At 40.9% G+C, this 5,740-nt stretch overlaps 1 non-coding gene across 1 annotated transcript; it reads left to right on the top strand.

The window, feature by feature from the left end:
- Positions 1-1,546: 1,546 nt before the first annotated feature.
- On the top strand, positions 1,547-1,650 carry LOC148564805 (small nucleolar RNA R71). The gene has a single exon (XR_015885454.1). It is a non-coding gene; the product is annotated as a small nucleolar RNA R71 (small nucleolar RNA).
- The last annotated feature ends 4,090 nt before the right edge of the window (positions 1,651-5,740 follow it).

Here is a 5,740-nt window from a genome sequence, read left to right as displayed (position 1 = left end):
CGCTCTAGTAGTGGCTAGGAAAGGCCTGCCCAGAATGATAGGGTGTAAGTAGCTTTCCTCCATGTCCAAAATGACAAAGTCTGTGGGGAAGTAATAATCTCCCACTTTCACCAGCACATTCTCAACTACCCCTTCAGCTTGCTTCTGAGTTTTGTTAGCCAGTTGTATGATTACATCAGTAGATCTCACCTCATTCAGTTGTAGCCTCTTCATAAGAGTTAGAGGCATCACATTTATGCTAGCTCCTAGATCACAGAATCCTCTGTCAATTTTTGTTTCCCCTATGATGCAGGGGATATGAAAACTTCCTGGGTCTGTTTTCTTAGAGACTGTGTCCTTCTTGATGAGGGCACTGCATTCTTTGTTCATTGTTACCGTTTGTCCTCCCTTCAAAACTCTTTTCTTGCTCAACAATTCCTTTAAATACTTGATATGTGTAGGCATTTGCTGGAGAATCTCAAGAAAGGGAATATTGATGTGGAGAGACTTAAATGTCTCTAAAAACCTTGAATAGGTTTTCCCTTTTTCACCTCCTCCTAACCTCTGAGGAAATGGTGCTTTTGGTTGGTATGTTTCCATCGTGCCTTTTTGCAATTCCTTGGCTTGCTCAGTTTCACTTTCCTGCTTAGCTTCCTCCACACCTTCCTTCAAGATTTCTGGCTCCTGTTCTGAGGGTCCAATTCCTTCTTCTTCTGAGACTTCCTTCAATATGGTGATGGCCTTGCATTCTTCCCATCTTACTCTTTTTTGTTCCCCTTTAGGATTCTTTTCTGTGTCACTAGGGAACACTGCGGTTGATTTGGGGGCCTGTTGAGATAGCTCTCCTACTTGAGACTCCATCCTCTTGAGTTTTTCACCATGGTTTCTTAAGGTAGATCTCACATCATCCCTGAAGCTTTTCAACTCAATTATGTCCTGACCCATGTGTGCCAGCATTCCTTCTATCCTGTTTAATTGATCTTGAAATTGTTGGTTTGGGTTAGGTTGGGTAGGTTGATTATTTTGGCTATGATATGGTGGTTGAGAGTAAGTGTTTTGTGTGGCTTGGTATGATCTTTGGTTGGAGTTTTGGTATGTGGACTTGTTATGTTGGTTTTGCTGGTTTCCCCACCCAAAGTTTGGGTGGTTTTTCCAGCCTGGGTTGTAAGTGTTGGAATGTGGATCATATGGTTGCCTTTGTTGGTTTCCCACATAGTTGGCCTCTTCCCAATCACCTCCTTCAATGCTTACTTCCTCTTGATCTTGTGTGTGTATTGCAGCCACTTGCTTTGTTTCTAATTGCCTGGTAAGCTCTGCTAGTTGCTTGGCAAACACCTTGTTTTGGGCTAAAATTGTATCAACATGGTTCAGCTCCATGACTCCCTTAGTGTTGTGTCTCTCTGATGCATAGTAGTACTCATTCTCAGCCACTGTCTCAATCACTTCAATGGCTTCTTCCACAGTCTTTTTCCTGTTCAATGAACTTCCTGATGAATGGTCTACAGCCTTCCTTGATTCATAAGAGAGTCCATCATAGAAAATATGCAATTGCACCCAGTCATGGAACATGTCTGGTGGGCATTTCCTTGTCAAATCCTTGAATCTCTCCCATGCCTCGTAGAGAGTTTCACCATCTTGTTGTCTAAAAGTCTAAACCTCAGATCGAAGCCTATTGACCTTTTGTGGGGGGTAGAAACGTGCCAGAAACTTGCTTTCCACCTCGTCCCATGTTGTTAGGCTTCCCCTTGGGAATGATTCCAGCCACTTAGCTGCCTTGTCCCTAAGTGAAAATGGGAACAAAAGCAGTTTATAGGCATCTTCCTGGACTCCATTGGACTTCACAGTGTCGCAAATTCTCAGGAATTTTGTGAGATGTTGGTTTGGGTCTTCATTAGCACTCCCACCAAATGAACAATGATTCTCCACAAGTGATATTAGCTGTGGTTTGAGCTCAAAATTGTTGGCCTGAATGGGTGGTTTCTGAATGCTGCTACCACAATTCCCAGAGGTTGGGTTTATGTATGAACTAAGAACCCTCCTCTCAGGAATCGCATTGTTTCCATCAGCTCTCTCATGGTTGTGAACTTCTCTATCCATGTTGAGATCTAAAGCTTCCTCAAAATTGTCCTCAGATTCTCCTTCAGATTCTTCTTCTCCCAGTACTCTCTTCCCTCTTGCTTCCCTTCTAAGTCTATGAAGGGTCCTCTCTGGTTCGGTATATGGAGGAGTTGATGTCTCTCCTCTCCTACCTGTCATACAAGAACACAGCACAGGCAACAAACAAGTGAAATACTCTTGGTTAATGGAAGAGTATGGTTAGAGCAGTTGAGGAATTAATTCAAACAGTTAGTGAGTCAGTGAGTTAGTTGCTTGAATTTAAAGGCATAAAGAAAGAAAGCATGTAACAGAGTGCAGAAATTAAAATTCAACAAGTAACTTGTACTGAATTAATCAAAACAAAAAAAATATGCTCAATCTAGTTAACTTCCAATTTGAGAATTATCAATCGAAAACCAATCCCCGGCAACGGCGCCATAAACTTGATGCGCATAAACTTGTTATGCTACGATTTAGGAAATTGCACGATCGGCAAAATTCCTTCCGGCAAGTGCACCAGTTATCGTTAAGTAAAAACTCACAATAGAGTGAGGTCGAATCCCACAAGGATTGGTTGAGTGAGCAATTCGGATTAGAAGTATGTTCTAGTTGAGCGGAATCAAGATTTAGATGAGAATTGCGGAATGTAAAATTGGCGGGAAACGTAAATGACAAGAAATTGAAATGGCGGAATCTTAAATTGCATGAATTAAAGAGCAGAAGCTAAATTGCTGAAATTAAAAGGGAATGGGGGTGATTGCATGAATTGAGTTGCAGAATGTAAAGAGAAAGTGGAAATCAGAAATGGGGAATTCATTGGGTTATAGGAGATATTGAGATCTCCGAATCAAAACATGTTTATCTCTTCCTCAACCAATGCGTTCATTGAATTTTGCTTGGCAATCTTATATGATTGGATCCCAATCCCTTGGCTCACCAATTCTCTCTAAAAACAAACAAATTTCCAATCCCTTGGCTTAAATGTTCATAAGAAGAGATGATGCTCGATCACTGATTATACCACACAGTTTCATGAACCACAATTTGGTAGGATTACATGTCACAATATCCATCCAAACCCCAATCCAATTCACTGTGAGAAAGCTTCTCTAGCATGAATCCTCCATTCCTTTCCCAAGGTTCCGAAGGATTCCAATTATGGGTAGTTTCTTTCCCAAGACAACTACCCAATGGAATTAGATCGAGAAGCTTTCTAACAAAATTCAAGAGAAAAGATTGAAGAAGAAGATAAACTATTATTGATTCATTGAATTACAATAGAGCTCCCTAACCCAATGAAAGGGGGTTTAGTGAGTCATAGCTCTGAATTCAATTACAAAGGTATGAAAACTAGCAAAAAATGAAAAGGTAAAAGTTCCTCCTAACTTAAATTCTATCCTATTTATACACTTTCTATATTGAGCTTCTGTTGTGTTTCTTGGGCTTTGAGGCCTCTCCCTGCTTTCCTTTTGCTTTGGGTTTATGATCCATAATCTTGATGAGGCTGCTGATCCAAATTCTGTAACATTCATTGAGCCAACTTAGTGATAATCAAGTAATGACACATGACTCAACAAATTGAAATTCCAGACTCATCAATCCTTCAGGCCCAATCTCATAAACCATGATATTCAATTGGGTTTCATACCAGAGTAAGTTTAAGTTAATGTTTGTGTTCAAAAGCTAACTTAAACTGCAATATTTTTGGCCCAGAAACCTTTTCCAAGAGTGGCGTTTAAGTTGCAGTTTAAGCTTAAACTGCAGCTTAAACGCCAGACACTTCCAGTGATGCCTTTTGTGGAAGCACGTTTAAGCTTCAGTTTAAGGTTAAACTGAAGCTTAAACGTGGAAATGGAAGAAGGCAGCCCTGGAGGGTAACGTAGTCGAACACGTTTAAGCTTCAGTTTAAGGTTAAACTGAAGCTTAAACGTGGAGATAGGAAAGGCAGCCCTGGAGGTCGAACACGTTTAAGCTCCAGTTTAAGGTTAAACTGGAGCTTAAACGTGGGAATAGAGAAAGGCAGCCCTGGAGGTCGAACACGTTTAAGCTCCAGTTTAAGGTTAAACTGGAGCTTAAACGTGGGAATAGAGAAAGGCAGCCCTGGAGGTCGAACACGTTTAAGCTCCAGTTTAAGGTTAAACTGGAGCTTAAACGTGGAAGCTGAGAAAGGTAGCCCTGGAGGTGTCGAACACGTTTAAGCTCCAGTTTAAGGTTAAACTGGAGCTTAAACGTGGAAATGGAGAAAGCAACCCTGGAGGAGAAAACTTGGTCGAACACGTTTAAGCTCCAGTTTAAGGTTAAACTGGAGCTTAAACGTGGAAATGGCTCCCTGGTGCATTTCCCATTTCTGGCGTTTAACTTCCAGTTTAAGGTTAAACTGGAGGTTAAACGCCACTTTCAGCATTTCCTTAGCTCTCATGGTTTTGGCGTTTAAGCTCCAGTTTAAGCTTAAACTGGAGCTTAAACTCCACATGTGATATTCAAGCTTCCTTTATTGATTTTGTTGCTTCCTTGCCTAGCCTCTTCTTCCCTGAAATCATCCAAACAACTGCATCAAAGTCTTGCAAAATTTCATGATAAATCTTCCATTCATAGCATTCAAGGAATATAACTAAAAACTCATGGAATTTGCATCAAAATCTTCATGTTGAATGATTTAAGACAAGCATGACTATTTGACCCAAATGATTACTTAAGGCTCAAGAAAATGCATAAAACAACTAAAAATAAAAGAAAAAGGCTAGTGAAACTAGCCTAAGATGCCTTGGCATCAATAAGTTAGTTATCTTATCTTATCTTATCTTTGGGTGAGGTCATCTTTCCAGGGAACCGCCCTTATCTCTGTAGGCTTGGGCCGCCTTTGGATTTGGGTCGTGTTCCTCTATCTGGGCCCTTTATTGGGCTTTTCTGGCGATTTGGCCGAGCTCCTTGAAAAGAGGTCGGATAGTCTGACTTGAAGAGGTCGGTCGCCTTGTCGCTAAACATCCCGGGTCGGATAGCTCGACCCAGGGTATGAACAGTGCCCCTGCTCGAGCTCGGTATTTCTTTCTGAGGTCGAGTCTTATTCATAGGACTTCGATCCTTCTCTGGTAAAGCCAAACTCGAGCATTTTGTCGACTTCATCTTTGTAAATTTCTCCTTTTTGAATGTGGAACGTTTTTTTTTCCTTTCTTCTAAAAGCTCGGGCGTTTGCATTAGTGCTGTAGCCTTGGGAATGTGCAAGGTTTTAATACCCTCATTAATTGATTGTTAATGCTTCGTTTATCTTGGATCTTTTATTTTGAATTTTGCACTTGAGAAACAGTTTTTTCTTTTTTCTGTAACTTCCCCTCTTTTCTCTCTGTTTTTCTGTTTCGCCTGAAGCTTGTTTTTTTCTGCGACGCTTTGTCTTGGTACTTTGTTGTTGCTTTGCTCAGGAGACGGTTTCCAAGCTTCGTCGCTCCAGTTTTTCACTTTCTTCAGAATCTTTCTCCAGGTTGGTTCTACTCTCCTGTTTCTTTACTTCTTTCGTCGTTTTACCTTCGGTTTTTTATAAAGTTTCGATTTTTCTCTTGAAGTGCATTCTTGGAGAATCTGAATCTTTTCGTATCACTGTGCGCATGCTTGTTTCACTATTTGGGGATTTTTCTTGCTTTTGAAATGGTCCCTTTGTATTCTCGGGTTC

The sequence above is a fragment of the Arachis ipaensis genome, chromosome B5 (genome assembly GCF_059453495.1).
Source record: "Arachis ipaensis isolate K30076 ecotype BB chromosome B5, ASM5945349v1, whole genome shotgun sequence".
Lineage (NCBI taxonomy): Eukaryota > Viridiplantae > Streptophyta > Magnoliopsida > Fabales > Fabaceae > Arachis > Arachis ipaensis.
The sequence above is the reverse complement of the archived record's forward strand: the minus strand, read 5'-3'. Positions and strand labels throughout refer to the sequence as shown.